The sequence below is a fragment of the Macaca mulatta genome, chromosome 2, assembly GCF_049350105.2.
Source record: "Macaca mulatta isolate MMU2019108-1 chromosome 2, T2T-MMU8v2.0, whole genome shotgun sequence".
NCBI classification, from domain to species: domain Eukaryota; kingdom Metazoa; phylum Chordata; class Mammalia; order Primates; family Cercopithecidae; genus Macaca; species Macaca mulatta.
The window spans coordinates 140,063,506-140,081,348 of record NC_133407.1 but is presented as its reverse complement, the minus strand read 5'-3'; the positions used below and the strand labels follow the sequence as shown (position 1 = coordinate 140,081,348).

The 17,843-nt window shown below is 33.6% G+C and overlaps 1 protein-coding gene across 1 annotated transcript in view; it reads right to left on the bottom strand.

Annotated features, from left to right (window-relative positions):
- Positions 1-17,843, bottom strand: part of CNTN6 (contactin 6) — a 307,019-nt gene that overhangs the window by 79,383 nt on the left and 209,793 nt on the right. The window lies entirely within an intron of this gene.

The following is a 17,843-nucleotide window of genomic DNA, read 5'->3' as shown; positions in this document are numbered from 1 at the left end:
GATCCTCAAAAAAAGTACTTATTGATACACTATTTTAAAAAAATAAAATAAAGATGGATTTACATCACATCCTGTCACCTGTTATAAAGAATTTGTAAATAAAGTTACCTAATGAATATGAATTTAGTTTACTTTCTGATATCTATTATTTTTAGTCTAATATGGGTATCTTTTGAGGGAGCAAAAACACATGTTATAATAAATGAAACTAAGTGTTTAACAGTAAGGGATGAATTTAGAAATTAATGGTTTAGAAGGGATAATGTAAGAATGGGCAGGCTGCAAGCAAAGTTCCAGAAGGAAAATATTCACTACTAAACTAATGATTTGTAATACGAATCCCCAGTCTGTTCACATTAATATCTCTCCTTTCCTCCTGTCAAATCATTTTTCATTCCCTTATAGATTTTTAGATGATTTAAATAATTCTATTATAATTATATTTCAAATTAATAATAATAATGGTAGTAAGTCATTTGGCAAAGTCAGTTGGTAAACCTTGAAGAAGAGGCAGAATTTCTTCAAGTCAGCAGAAGGAATGTGGGAGACACATTCAATTACATGCAGTGTTTGGCAAATAAAGATTTGGAGAGTTTGAGCAGTAAACAACTGCACAAAGCTGGGGATGTCTCAGTAGAAGCTTCAAGCAAGAAAACTTATGAAGCCTTACACATTTTTATTGGAAAAAATTATGATCCTCTTGTGTACATCAAGGATAAAGTACAAGGATAGAAATCACATGCGCTCAAACATATTTGTCAGAAAATGTGCTACAAATCAATGTTTGATTCATCTATGATATTCAGAATTAACATACAATTACAGTGAAAACTTGAATTTTGAATTGTCTTCAGTACAAAATAAATAATTATCATATACTAAGTTTTTGTCCTTTTAAAAAGCCTTGCCACTTACCACAAACTTAAGTTGACATTTCAGTAAATTGGTATATTCTTGGCAACAATTAACCTCAGGTAACTGATGTTCTTTTTCATTCATTTTATGGCATACTAACCAATAAGAATGAAATTCTAGAAGGAACTTTATTCACATAGATATTCATAATGTCTAGTGAATTTTATAGGATATGAGGTTTTATTCAACTAAAAATACATATGTTGTATGTATTGCACGTGAAGTTTTTATCTATAGGTAGTTGTGATATAAATGTCTTTTATTTTATTTTATTTTCTGCTCTCTGCTTATTTCTAGTTTTCATTATTTTCCTACAATGAGCATGCATTACCAGTGTAATAAAAATTTTCTAAGAAAGTTTTTTTTACAAAGAAAAAATAGAGCTCTAATATTGGTCTGAATTCATGATCCTTCATCTTTTTATGACAGCAAATCTCTGAGATTTATTACAAATACATGCAAAGTATCCAACTGAAAAAGCTTTTAATCTAAAACATTCAGACAAAATATAAGTGAAAATAGTGTATTTTTCCCACTGCTCTTAGTTCTTTATGTTGATTGTGAAGACAGAAGTCATTTTTGTATGTAACTAAATACCTAAGTAATTGAACATTTTGACAATTATGATAACTGTAATAATATTACAACAAATAGCTACCTTATATGCATATATTGTGCAGACTCACAGTACCTGTACAATACATAGTACCAAGTTCTCTGTATCTGTATAATATGTACATATAATTTCACTCACTTTTCCTAAAGCTAAAGAGGTAGAGCTGGGATTCATTTTCAGGTTTTCTCGAAGTAGAAGTTACAAGTATAATTCAAAGGAATACTGATTTCACAGCTATTGTGTTAGGTTGGTGCAAAAGTAATTGCAGTTTTTGCCATTAAAAGTCATGGCAAAAGTAAGATTACTTTTACACAAACCTAATTGGATCATTCCCCTTGCATCCTAGGTATCTGTTACTTTACAAAAGTGGATCTCCATTTTAAGTGGCCCAATTGTTTGGGTGTAAAGAGAATTCCACCTTTTCCAAAGAAAAATAACTCAGTGACAACATTAAAGTCTTACTGGACAAGCATTTTTTCCCCTTCATAGGACAAATGGAGTATCTTATTTAGATATACTTTTCTTAGAGGAGTAATGTAGCAGAAAATGTCAATGCTGGACTCATATCCCTTGTAATTCCTCTTCTGCCCCAGATTCCTATGTACTTTGCACCCTTAAGAGCCAGTACATGTTATCTCTTTTTTGGACACTGTGCTCAAGCTGCTATAGCTAACTTATCTTCGCAAAGAGATAACTGAAAGTACCTAGGTATTTACATGCCCCCAGGAGCACTTAACCAATAACTGACTGGCTTCTAGGATATAACTTCTCCAGCTCCCATGCCCCTAGTTGTGAGACAACTCTAGGTGTGACCTGTATTCTCTCCAGAGCTATAGGATTGAGTCAAATTTACCTTCTGTGGAACTTTGCTTGACACTGTATTGAGCTTGGCTACTGTCTCCTCCCTGCCCCACTTCCCTCTTTTCCTGTGGGTTCTTTCTGAAAACTCGTCTAATAAATCACTTTCAAAAAATTATACTTTCAGGGTCTGCCTCTTAAAAATTCAATTAATTAGAATTCCCGATAGGCTCTAATCATGTGCTAGTTTAGTTACAATACCAACTGTAGGAAACCTTAAATATTTCTTACTATAGTATTTTTATATAGGCATTAGACACACATCAAAATGGAAGTCTAGAGAATTGAACATGAATGGCATATAGGACAAAAAAAAATTAGTAGTAGAACCATTGTGAAAAACCATGAATTGTGGAACATATGTTGAGAACTTATTGCTCTGCAGAGCTACAATCACACCAGAATGATAGCAAAAGGTAAGAAATGCAAGGGACATGAGGCTTAAAAGAGACATGAAAATCTCACTTAAAAAAGAAACTCCTCTAGAATTTTCTCTTTCCTTTCTCTCTCTTTCTCTTTCTTTCTTTCTTTCTTTCTTTCTTTCTTTCTTTCTTTCTTTCTTTCTTTCTTTCTTTCTCTCTCTTTTCTTTCTTTCTTTCTTTCTCTTTCTTTCTTTCTTTCTTTCTTTCTTTCTTTCTTTCTTTTTCTTTCTTCCTTTCCCTCCCTCCCTCCCTCCCTCCCTCCCTCCTTCCTTCCTTCCTTCCTTCCTTCCTTCCTTCCTTCCTTCCTTCCTTCCTTCCTTTCTTTCTTTCTTTCTTTCTTTCTTTCTTTCTTTCTTCCTTCCTTCCTTCCTTCCTTCCTTCCTTCCTTCCTTCCTTCCTTCCTTCTTTCCTTCCTCAATTGTGTTTGGAGTTGTAAGTCTGATAAACCATTCAATTAAGAGGAAGGTTATAAGATTCAGGGTACGGTACTGGGCTTTAAAAGTTATATTGTTCAATTTTGAAGAAATTTACAAGAATTAATGTCCTGGATTCTAAATCTGCAGAGGGCATGTGTTTGCCTTTTTTTTAACCCGCATTTTTATTTTCCTTAGAGAACCCAATCCTCTCCATCTCATTTGAGTTGGGCTGACCACACCTCTGGCATTAAGTGAGAGCATATAATTCAGGTCTTGCCATGAGAGGCTCATAGGGCATAGCCACCTTGACTAGACAAACATCGGGTTGAAGACAAACCAACCAGAGACAATTAGACTCAGTTCAGGGACTGCTTGCAGAATGGCTCTTGAAGAGGATCTCTCTCTCCACTGAGGTTTTTTGAGACAGTGAGGTATAAACTCCAAGATTCTAGTCAACAGTTTTCCACCAAATACAGAAAGCATCTCTGAAACCCAAAGCTAACACAGAGGAAAGAATACCTAACTCAGGTCATGCTTGATGCCCCACCCCCAAAAACAAACAAGCAAAAACCTTTTTGAACATTTCAATTAGCCAATATATTCTTTTTTTCTTAAATCCATTTTGAGTCATTTTCCTGTTATATTCATCCAGAAAGGACCTGACAAATAGATTCTGAATGACTCAGTTCAAATGCTAGCCAGGTTAGTTTCTATCTGTGTGATTGACTTATGTGATATGGTGGATTCCTCCTGAATATTATAGTGTATACTCTAGATATTTTAGAATCCTCACAGCAAAAAAAAAAAAAAAAAACAAACAAACAAATTATAAAAAAATAATGATAAAAACCTTTTAAATAAGAAAAGTCTAATCAAGTGAATTTTGTGGCAATAGTTTGTGTTAACAAAATTTTTAATGGGAGAAAAGTCAAGCAGGTTTATACAATTTCACAGTTCCTAATTAAATGTTGAGTTTTTTTCAGCTCAGTTATATAACTGCTAAATCTGAATGCCATGTTCTTCTTGCTTATCGTTGGTAATGTAAGGTACAGAGGCAGAAAGAATAAATGCAAAACATGGGTTATTTAAAAATATGTATGCATTTTAATGAACAATTCCCATTTCATCCCAGAATTTCTTATGAAGACACTAAGTAAACTGCTTCAGATTTGACACAATTTCTCTTTTCTGAAGCCATCCTAAATGGACAGTGGGTGGGAAAAACTGGAATCAATGAAAAATAAAATTACTTTAGTAGCGAGCTTTAATGTTTTAATGTAAGTGTATTTTTCCATGAGATACCATTCTGTGTAAATAATAATTATTACAATAAGGTTTACTAGTATAATACTATGTATGTAGTAAAGAGAGAAATGTGGCTATCATCCTTAGCTACATTTTGTTGCACATTTATGAGCAAGAATCTTCTTTACATGGTTTGGATCTATGTCCCTGCCCAAATCTCATGTTAAAATGTAATCACCAGTGTTGAAGGTAGAGTCTGATGGGAGGTGGTTGGATCATGGGGGTGGATCATTCATGAATGGTTTAGCACCATTCCCTTGGTGCTGTTCTCATAATAGTGAGTTATTGTGAGATATGATTCTTTAAAAGTGTGTAGCACCTTCCCCCTCTCTCTCTTCCTTTTGCTCCAGCCATGTAGGACATGCCTGCTTCCCCTTTACTTTCTACCATGATTGTAAGTTTCCTGAGGCCTCCCAGAAGCAGAGGCTGTTATGCTTCCTGTACAGCCTGCAGAACTGTGAACCAATTCAAACTCTTTTCTTTATAAATTACCCAGTCCCTGGTATTTCTTTATAGCAGTGCAAGAATATATTAATACACCTCTCATTTACAGCATGGTAATTAGTAATAGTACATAATTCATAGGCTTATTGTGAGGATTAATGTAATTCATGTCACATGCTTATCACACTGCCTGGCACATATTAAACAATATGTTTGAGTGTTCAATTAATAAAAATATTTTAAGATTATTATAATGTGATTACAATCATTTCAAAACCAATAATTTTATTCGCATGTATTTGCCTTTCACCCTCTGTTAAGGACTCCATATGACCATGCATTTGATATAAACTAATTTATGAATCATTTATACACTGAAATCAGATCTCCACACTATTAATGAAATGGCTACATTTCATTAATTACACACTGAGTGTGTGTAAATTTCCTGCGTCTCACCATTTAATGTCCTAGCTGCTATGGAGATACAATCTTGATCATAGTAGTCATGTTCATTTCATCATGACAAAGGCAGGAATCTTTCAGGTGAGACATGGATGCGTGGCTGTGGAGGACCTTTTTCTTTAGCGTGGTTAATCATCTACTACCATTTCATTAGGGAAGAAAGCAATTAGAAAGTGCTCTCCAAACAGAAGAAAATTGGTGTAGGAAAATTAGATATTTTAAAATAATATTAATAACCATTAACTGAGTACTTACTATATACCAGGCATTGTGACAGATGACTTCCATATGTCATTTGAGCTAAATATCCAGCTTGCAGCTGCTAACAATGCTAATTAACTTTCTGGAATGATACTCACATTTAGACAGGTAATTTCAACTAAATTATCACCTGCCAGTTCTCCTCCACTTAGAGTTCCAGAGCAGGCTAATTTATTGTTAACTACCTTCTAATTCCTTTGAGTTGCCACCCACTAAATTATAAGCACTAGTGGACTCTTTCTCCTGCTGTGGCTTCAGTATTCTTTTTAGACTCTATATAGTTTGTCCATGTTGATACTAGTAATGCAGTATTCACTAAGAGTTCATTTTGCTTCAAGATAAATGATCTCTTTAAAATGAAAAGTTAATATATTAATCAGATAAAGAACACCATGGAGCAAGGTGGATCTTTGAAGGGGTCTTCAGAATGAAGATTATTGTTAAATCTCTTGAAACTGATGTTACAGATTCAAAACAAATGGTGCTATTATCATTTTAACTACAGAGATCAGTCGTTTCTGGTAACATTTCCCTTTAAACTCCAATTCTACACTCCTCTCCTCTCTCTTTTTACAGAAATTGAGCTTGGATGCAAATCTCAATAAAGAAAACCAATATGAAGGAATTCTCTTATCCAAAGATTTCTCAGACCATAGATGAGGGATTCATGAACCTTGTAGTTCAAAAGGAGCATTGCAAAAGCCTTTTCTTATTTTGTTTCTATTTTCTAAATGAAGGTTGCCTGAAATGTGATTCTTCACAATTGTGAAATACTACTAGATGATAAAAGCAAAGTTTTTCTTTCTTTTTTTCCTCCACTGTGGTTTTGTGCTTCTTAAATACACTTTGTCATAAATATGGACTTTTACTTCATCCTGTCATGTCAGTATGCTTTTACAAAGGGAGCATCCCATTAATTTTATCTGAAGACAGAGAATACATTTCTTAACCATCTGGCCTAGTTCATCCTGATTTCGAAGTCAAATTAAAGCTCTCCACACACTAGTAGGAACTGTGCTTCAATTCTATACCTTTAGCCCATAAATAGAATTTTTTTTACTAGTGATATTTGAGAAAGCTTGTATTTCTCCCCTGGATTTCTTAAACCTCATTATCTACAGCTTAAATCCAGGCCATACTAAGTTTTTAACTAAAGACTGGTACAGAGAACGAGTTTCTTAAAATGCTTGTATTTGGGATTATCAACTTGAACCTCATTTCAGGAAATCCCGTCAGTGGGCCAGTTTTAATCGAAGAGAGTGAAGCAGAATAACAAAACCAGCAAAGAATGCCTTTGTTACATTTTCAGACTGTTCAGCGAGCTGCTTTCATTTCCCCAATTTGAAATATTCATACAAAGAGCTTGGAATATAAGATTGTCCTATGGGAATACAATATGGATAAATTCATGAGTTCTGTAGAAAAGCAATCTCACTGTTATGGAAAAAGAGAAAACATTTTTATTTTACTCCGAGTGGTGTAAATGGAGTCATGATTCTGTCCTTGCGGTCAGTTCCTACTATGAAATGAATGTTTATGTCCTCCCAAAATTCATAGGTTGGAAACCTAACCCCTAAGGTGATAGTATTAGGAGGTGGGACTATGACATAAAGCTAGAGCCTTCATAATGGGATTAGTATTCTTATAAAATAGATTAGAGGGAGCTTGTTTTTCCCTTCCACCATGTGAGGACACAGCTAGATGAGCCAGAGATCAGCCCTCACCAGACATCTCACCAAACACCAAGTCTGCTGTTGCCTTGATCATGGACTTCCCAGGCTCTAGAACCTGTGAGCAACAAATTTCAGTTGTTTACAAGCCAATTCCTGTTGTTTACAAGTCTATAGTATTTTGTGATGGCAACCCAATAGGAATAAGATGATGCCTATATCAGTTTTCCCTTGGGGAGGTCATCTTTGAAAAGCCACAAATGGTTTGTTTATAATAGCACTGGTAACAGAATGGCACCTGCAGTTGGAAAAAAAAATAAAGGAACACAGGCAAATTTTATAGAACTGAATGCAAGTTACCTAACCTCTCTGAGCCTCAGTGTTCTCTTTACATTTCCTAGAAATAAGAATGAGTACACAGGAAGAGCAAATGAGGAAATATCCATGAGAGTATGTTCTAAAATACAATGTTTGAAGCATAAATAAGGCTTAGTAAATTGCCTTAATGCCAAGATTATGAACAGAGACATGCAGGGACCATTGTCCAAAGATTCTCTAATAATTTCATTACCAATTTCTCCTCCTTTTAATGTAAGTAATATGAATACTAATCTGCACATGAAACATGAATTGAAGCCCACTATTTCAAGATGTGGTACAGCTGAAGATGATACTGCACTTAGCAGTTCGTTAACAGCTTGTCCATAATTTTTACTGATAAATAATACTAAGCCTAGATAAATGCCTCTGCTGCTCCTGGGAGAGAAAATGATAATTTGGTAATGGTAGGTGGGCCTTGTGTTACCTCAAATTTATTCAGTTTGATCTTGTCTCAGTTTGGGATCCTAAATTTTCATAAAAGAAGTAAAAGAGACACTGAAAATGGCACATTAATCGTTTATCATTTTATCATTATTTAACATGTATTAAGCACATATTTTATGTTAGCTCCATGCTAACATATGTATGTTATGTTATGTATGTAACATATATTACATACATATATTATGCTAACATAGTATTTTCTTTATTTCATGCAATAGTACTGTCAAACATATGATTACAATTGTTAACATTTTGTGGATGAACAAATTGGGACTAGGATAGTTTGGGTAATATGCCCAACATCATACAGTAAATTAAAAAAAAAAGGATTTGAACCAAAGTCTGTCTTTCTGCAGATACTGAGCTCTAAATCACCATGCTTTGCTGCCCCTGTATGAATTAATCAGGTACAAAATGAAAGCAAACCTTATTAGGATGTATAACATGTGCTTAGCAATGTATTCTTCACCTAATGAACTAATGTATTTGCAACCAGTCAATAGACATTTTTTTTTGGGGATAAGAGGCAAAAGGTGAAATCACAGAGATCATCTTTTTTAAACATATTGAGATGCCTCCAAATTTCAGTAAAAGCTCAGAGATGGGCTCCAAGGTCAGCTGGAAAATAGGAAACAAACAACTTATTATTTTCCCTGAGCTCAGTTCCAACTTAGATTTGAAATCCTGTAACTATAACTGTAAACTGCCAGTTACTAAAAAGTAAGAACTGCAGGTCTACTGAGAGAGGTGGTGATAGACTGCGATGGAAAGGATGAAGAGTTGCTTCCAGAAATAAATAAATATATATATATATATATATATTCTTCTTGGATGATTTTTAAGAGTCTTTAAATTAGTTTAATTTTGGAAACAGCACTGTAACAATCCACTCTATGTTCCTTGAAAAAAAATTTTGAAAAATTCTATGGAAAGGGATGTTTGACATTAGATTCGGAGTGTGTCTTTAAGATTAAAAGAGGCCAACTTTTAGGGCAGGTCCCTGCTCTTTGACAGTGGCCCCTCTATAATCTTTCTTGAGAAATTGGCAAGACATTTAGAAATCTTAGTATTTTACATAGTGTTACCTTTACCAATAATCCTAATTTTCTAAAAATATACTTAGGAAGTTTACATGAGCATGAGCAAAATATAGCCACAAGAATATTCATTACATTATTATTCATGATAACAAAAAATTGGAAACAAAACAGAAGGAAACTAAATGTCCACCAATAGGAGATTGGCTGTAAACATATATTGAAATATCTTACTGTCATTACAAATGAGGGTGCAGAAGACTGTTTAATGAACTGCATATATGCTCATGGTATATTTTTAAGAATTAAAAAAAATTACAAACAAATATGCAGTGTATTATACTAAATATGTTAAAAGTAAAGATGGGAAGGATATATGTATACCAAAATAAGAGTAGTTATCCTTTGGAGGAGAAATTAAGTATAAAAAGGATTTTATTTTCCTCTTTTTTTCTTGCCTATATTTTCAGAATTTTCTCAAATGAGTATATATGACTTTTGCAAACTTTATATATACATACGTCTATATGTAAAGATATTATATATATATATTATATATACACACACACCTATGTTTATATAAAAACCTAACTAAGTAATTGTTTTGTTTTAAGCAAAGGATGTAACTCTTCCTGGTCTTCTTGCTTGTTTCTTTGCCTGCCCTCAGGGCTCTCATTTCAAATTCACTTCTAGAACTCTGGTTCCCCTGCTCATTTTTGTCCTGTGGGAAGTGAATGGCACGATCTCGGCTCACAGAAACCTCTGCCTCCCAGGTTCAAGCGATTCTCCTGCTTCAGTCTCCCAAGTAGCTGGGATTATAGGCATGCACCACCACATCTGGATAATTTTGAATTTTTAGTAGAGATGGGGTTTCTCCACATTGGTCAGTCTAGTCTCAAACTCCCAACCTCAGGCAATCCGCCCACTTCAACTTCCCAAAGTCTTGGGATTACAGCTATGAGCCACTGTGCCTGGCCTCTATTTTTTCTTTATGTACATAAATTTATTCTCCATGTACATAATCTCTTCTAGAAAATGGAAGCAGAGAGAGTATTTTTTAATTCACTCTATGAGGCCAAATTACCATAATGCCAAAATAAGATAAAGACATTTCAAGAAAGGAAGACTACAGACCAATATCTTTCATTAATACAAATGTAAAAATCCTCAACAAATATTAACAAATTGAGTCCAGCAACAATTAAAAAGACTTACGCACCACAACAAAGTAGGACTTGTTTTGGGTATGCAAGACTGATGGTTCAATATTAGAAAATTAATTCATGAAATCCACTAATGAATAGAAGAAAAATCACATGATCATATCAATTGGTGCCAAAAAAAGCATTTGGAAAAATGCAACACTTACCCAAAATAAAAATTCTCAATAAACAAGGAATAAAGAGGAACTTCCTCAATTTGATGAAAATGTCTGCCAAAAAATGTAGCAGTAGTATCCTACTTAACGGTGAGAAAGTGGATGCTTTCATTTTGGATAGGGGGGAAAAAGGCAAACACGTTTACTCTTACCACTCATTGTCATCATTGTATTGGAAATCGTAGCTGGTGCAATAATACAAGAAAAGGCAAAAAAAAAAAAAAAGTATATAGATTGAAAAGAAGGAAATAATACTTGTTCCCAGGCAGCATTGAAAAATCCCAAAGAATTAACAAAAAAATAATTCCAGCACTAAAATGTGATTATAGCAAGGCAACAAGATACAATGCTAATATATCAAAGTCAGTTAACTTTTGTTTATACCAGCAGTTAACAAATGGAATTTGAATTACACAATTAAAATACAATGCCATTTATATTAGCACTAAAACAGGAAATTCTAGGGTTTATATAAAATAGTATTTCAAAATTTATGTGCCAAAAACTACATAATCTCATAAAATCAATTAAAAGAGATCTAAATAAGTGGAGAAATAATCTGTGTTCATGGATTAAAAGTCTCAACACTGTCAGTATGTCACATCTTCCCAACCTGATCAATAGATTTAAGTCAATCCCAATAAAAACCCCAACTGCTATTTTATGGATATAGACAAAATGATTCTAAAGTTTATATGGAAAGACAAGGAAAGCAAAACAAAACAAAACAAAATAGCCAACACAATGCTGAAGAAGAAGAATAAAGTTGGAGTACTGACATTACCTGACTTCAGGATTTCCTGTAAAGCTACAGTAATTGAGGCGATGTGATAATGGCAAAATAATAGACAGCAATGGAACAAAAGAGAGCACAGTAATTCACTTGTACAAATATAGTCAGCATATCTTTGACAAACTAGCAAACACAATACAGTAGAGAAAAATTTGTCTTTTTAACAGATACTGGAACAATTGGAAGTCCATATGTTATAAAATGAATAGACCCAGAGGTCACATCTTTCACAAAAATTAATGCAAAATGGACCATCAATGAAAATGCAAAACATAAAACTATAATAGCTCTAGAAGATGACAGAGGAGAATATCTAGGTAACCTTGGATATAGTGATGAGTTTTTGTATTTAACACCAAAAATACTTTTCATTGGAAAAAAATTGATAACCTGCACGTCATTAAAATAAAAACCTTGTGCTTTGTTATTGACATTGTTAAGGAAACGCAAAGACAAGTCACAGACTGGGAGAAAATATTTGCAAAACACATATCTGATAAAAGGCTTATGTTCAAAATATGCAAAGAATTCTTAAAGCTCAACAATAAGAAAATAAACATACCAATTAAAAATGTAGCAAAGATGTAAGCAGACATCTTACCAAAGAAGATAAATAGATAGCAAATAATCACATTAAAAGATGTTCACATCTTTTGCCATTAGAGAATTACCAATTAAAACAACAAGCAAATACCACTATACACCTGTTAGAATGGCTAAAAAGACAAAACAAAACAAAACCCCACACAATATCAGACGCTGGTGTAGATTAACAGAAATAAAAATTCTAATCTATTGCTATTATAGATATAATCTATATCTTTTCTAATCTAATGGGACAGCACTGTATGGAGTGGAAATTTACTGATCAGTAAGTGGACGAGAGCAGAGTGGTCCATGTAGTAATGGATTAGAGTTGGAGACAACAGCAAGATCTTATGTGTAACTTAACATAATACCAATAGCTGTATATAGAAATACTTATAGATATATCTATATAATAAGTAGTATATACACACATATTTCTTTCCTCTGTCATCTGAGAGCGCCTAAATAAATGACACTCTAGTAGCAACAAGCACACCTAGTACCCAGATATTTGTTTCTAATGTCATTCTTCAATAAAAAGAGCCAGGAATCCTATCCTTGGAGACATGACTGCTGCTATGACTAGGGCATGAAATATACAAGATGAACCTGGAACATCTTTAATGTCAGTAAATAAGAAAGTGCTAACAGGCACACACACACACACACACACACACACAAAACACCCCATACATTGATGAGTGCATAACAAAGGGCACAAGATCCAACTTAAAAGGCTCCCAATGGCAAAAGCTAAAACAAGCTGAGCAGCAAAATAAACAAAGTAGCATAGAATTACAATTCAAAGTCTAAAATAATTATATGTGAGTCAGTACTGATGTAAGTAAATTACTAAATATTAATAAATGAAGAAGTGACACATTTCACAGGTAAAAGAATTCTGTAGGTTCATTATTCTGCAAAAGGTGAAGCACAAGACTCTATTCATCAAGTGTGGACTACACATAGTCACCCATTTCCAAAGAGTCAGTATGGAGTGGGAGAAAAGAGTAATTTTATAGTGGAGAACCCTGATAAAAATTATTTCAGCCAGGTAATCAAGGCCAGCATCATCTGTCATAAATCATTTTGATAAAGTTAACCTTGATATGTAATGAAAATTGTTCCTTACCTTTATATTATTCCTCTCCAAAACTTGTAACCCCACTCTAATTATGACAAATATAGGCATATTCTAACAGAGGGGCAGTCTACAATAAACCGACCACCACTCCTCAAAACTGTCAAGGACATCAAACACCAGACATGTCTGAGATACTGCTACAGAGAAGAGGAGACTAATGAGACAAGAAAACTTGATGTAATGTGGTACTCTGGATGGAATCTTGGAATAGAAGGGCATAAATGCCAAAGACATTTGAATAAAATATGGACTTTATAATAATCAGACATCAGTATTGGCTGGTTAATTGTAACAAATGCATCATAATAATGTAAGATGTGAGTAACAAGGGAAATTGTGTGGGGGGTTATATTGGACCTCTCTATACTATCTGTTCAATATTTCTGTTGTAAAACTATTATTTAAAATCCATTCGTTAAAAAATGTATTTATGAACAAAAGGGAAAAAAAGAAGAAATAATTTTCTATTTCGTAGAAATACGAGAAGCCTTTAAGTAATAGCTTAAAATTAGCTCTGCTAAAGAAATGACAGTGACCCTCTCCAGTCTCTATTTGATAAAGGGCAGCGTGGGAAAAAGATAATCAGTAAAGTTCCCAAAGTGAGGATCCTTGACTCTTCCTTCACTGAAAGGCTGGAAGGAAAGAGCTGATCCCAAGAGAAATGTGTAATCGCACATTGTTACATCAATCTTATTTTCATTAGCCTGCAACCTCCCCGGACCTTTATATAATCTTTTTTATCTCCCAGGGCCAGGTGTCTGTCCCCTGACTGACTACCTAAATGAAGAAATGAAGGAATTAATGATTGAATGAGGTATTCAATACATATTTGCTAAGTGAATGAATAATTGGTGCTCAATTTGTCAAATGAGTGAGAGAGGAAATGTCAGTAATCCTTAGAAAGACTGAACAGAATTTAAAATAATAAATCTATTCTTCTAGGGAAGTCCCTTAACACAAAAATATAACACAGAAACCATTTCGCTCCTTCATATGTGTTCCTTTTTACCTCCTCAGTCAAAGCAACTTTGACGATTCCCAGGATTCATAAAGTAGTTACTATTTAATGCCTGTTATGGGTCAGGAATCTTAGTAAGTGAGCTTAATAGTATTTCCAGTCCTTAAAAAATTCGGCTATATCTATTTATTCTCTCTCTCTCTCTCATTTTTGCCTTCCTTATACACATAAGAAAACTGACCAAAGTCATCCAGCTATTGATAAGTGAAATTAAGACTTTAATCCTGCTCTATTTGAACGTAAAGTCCACACTTTTCAGCATACCATTTGCCTTCAAATGCTAATAAATTCACTAATAAATTATTTATTGCTAGGGTGTGCGCGTGTGTTTGTGAGAGCATGGTGGGGTTAATGTTATCTTTCAATTTCTGAATAATTGGCTTGAAGATTTTTTAGTTCTCAGATTTGTGAGCATGGTCAACAGAGGTGAGTGTTCTATAAAGTTTACTTTATTATTTTATGCCAGGCAATACCATGCCATGTTAAAAAAAGTTATTAATAATATCATGTTTTAGAAAAAGTCATTAGCAAGAGTCTAAAGATTAGGTTTCAGTATGCATTTCTGGAGTGAATGGGGTAAACTATGCCTAGGAAGAGATTCTGTTCTCTTCTACTGAACTCAATCAGGGGAAACAAAAGGTAAACGACTTTTTAGATATCCAGTTTCAAAATCTTTAAGATACCTGAGTGATTAAAATGATAAACTAAAAAATTGCTAAGGAACTGAAAAGTTTCAGTGTGCCTAGCTTGATTTAAAAATATTATTTTCATCTTGAGTGACTTGAGAAATCTTTCTGCAGTATAATCTGCAATGATGTCCACATTTGTAAGATGAAAAGCAAACATTATAAGAAATAGCTCCTCTGCCACCTGAAAATTCTGAAACACCTAACAACATCATGGTGAGACTTAAATTTGCTGCTTGACATTAATAGCCAAGCTGGGTATCTTTTGCTTCATAAATTAGAAAAAAAAATAAGATATACATGTACACATAAATATAGTACTCTGTGTGAAGGCTTCAGAACACACAGGAACATTCAGTGCTGCTACTAATGTTATTTACATTCCAGAATACTAACAGAAAAGTTACTAAATTAAGATTTTTTTAGAAAAAGGAAAATATGTTTGGTTGTTTATAAAAGCAGTAGAATAGAGTTATGGGGGATAGTTTAATTACTTCACCCAGCAAGAGCCCATATTTTTTTCAAAGGAGACGTACATATTTATCAGTCAATCATACTACATTTGCATAGTACCTATACAAGGAGCTTCTCAGGGTATTTCACTATACAATTAATTTGCAGCTTTCATAATTAAGAGTCTGCCATGTTAAACAAATGAGACGAAACTGAGAGTTGAAAGCTGTGATCATGTCAGCTCTGAAACTCCAATATAGAAAGTCAGTTACATATCCCCAAAGTCATAGCAATTAAAGTTAAGACAATTACTTGAAGCTTTTTCTTAATTATTCTGTACTCACACTAGCTTTTGGTGGTTTAAGTTTGTTAGATTATATGAGTAAACACTTCACCAATTCTTCTCTAGACTTCACTTTTTATACATCCTGTCTGCATGATGGTTTCTGTGACTGAAACTATGTTTTCTGAGTGCTACCTAATCAGGTATACCAGACTTTTAGAAATGGTGTACATTGCCATCATCACCTATATAACAATAAGGTGTATAACCCTGATTTTTGATGTGTTTTTGGAAACACTTTTTTCTTCTCATTAAAACACAGCTTGAATTTTTTACAAGCTTATCTTTTGAATTTTAGTTATTTTTAATATGTAAAATTAAAACTTACTTGTTGCTGGAATATTAGTTATTATGGATAATATAAATGGGAAATATAGCTATAATTCCTTTCCCCAGATAAAGCATTTTTTAACATTTTGCTGAATTTTTTCAAGCCTTTTTCTAGCAAAATATTTAGATAATTGAGGGTCATATTACATCTGCCCATGGAGGATTAAGTAAGTCAGACACTTAGAAGTGAATTCAATACAAATATGAAAGGGTTATAAGCATGAGTTTTGGAGTCGGAATCTATGAGATGTAGATTTGAATCCCAGATATGCAACTTATATTGGTTAAGTCACTTAATTTATCTAAGCCTCACTGTATTTACCTTCATAATTAGTATTTCAAAAACAGTGAAAAACTAGACAAATATATGAAATGAACAAACAAACAAACAAACAAAAAACCTCTTGCTGGAACTTGAACAATTGGCAACACAAAAGTATGATCCTGAAAGAGGGGAATAAATGAAATAAGGTTTTGGTAGCCCTTGTTTTCTGTGTAGAGACACTTTCCATCCAGATCAGGGAGTAGGTAGGGGAGACATAAGTAGTAAAGTACTGTGTCACTGAGCTGAGAAGACAAAGATCGGATTTGGAGAGGCTGAAGTGGCTGGAATTGCAGAGCATAGTATTAGAAAGAATGGCATTACTTAAATAATGTGCTCTGAAGATCTGCATAGGAGTGTTGCATGAGGCTGGGCAAATAATAGTTTTCAGAGCTCAAATAGGCCTGGAAGACATTAGAGCTCCACTATGCCAGAGAAGAAAAACTTGGTGAACATTTGAAGCATTCAGTTAGGGATTTCATCTTAGTAGTAAACTAGCCTTAATAACCACAGAAAACCCAAGGATTCACAGTAGTGTAACAACTGCCTATCAAAATAAAGTTCAAAAAGATTTTTAATAAGTACACCACAATTTAGCATTCAACAACATGACATTTATGATGTCTACTATTCAATCTTAAATTACTACATATTCAAACAAGCAGAGAAATGAGAACTGTAACTAGGAGAAAAAGCAGCCAATAGAAACAGACCCACAAAAAACTGAGATGATAGAATTAGCAAGCAAGGACTTATTTAGGACTCCTATAGAATTACAGCGCAGAGAATTACAGCTGAAATAACTGCAAACTTTAGATGCTATTTAAGAAAGAGTCTCTAGGGAAACCCAAGGGCAAGAGTGGACATAAAAGCAAAGGTACTACCTAAAATTTAACCTCTTATGCCACAGCTAGAGCCAACAGAAATTACAGCCTAATTCTAACTAGAAAAACATAAAACCTCAACTAAAAGTTTAGGTATTGAAGTTCCTTTAATCTGATATAATAATGTTCAGGATTCAAATAAAAAAGTACAAAGCATGCTAAAAAACAGTCTGAAGAGACAAAACACCATGATAACTAGACTCAAATATAATGAAACTTTTAGAACTATCAGGCTGAGGATTTAAAATTGAACTAGTTATTATCAGACAGTAATTTTAAATTACTATAATTAATATATCAAGGTCTATAATTAAAAAGTGAACAGCATATAAGAACAAATGGATAATGTAAGCACAGAGAAGAAAACTCTAAGAAAGGATCAAAAGGAAATGCTGGAAATAAAATATGTAATAATACAAATGAGGGATGCCTTTGATGGGCTCAACAGTGGACTGAACATAGCTAAGGGGGAAGTAAATGAATGACAAGCAATACCAATAGAACTTCCCAAATTGAAATGCAAAGATAAAAATAATTAAAAATTTTTAAAAGATTAAGAACTTGGACAGAAGGGAGATTACAAATGGCATAAAAGATAATGTAAAAGAAATACTAAAAGGAGAAAAAAGCAAACAAATAAATGTTTAAAATAATCATGCCTGAATAGTTT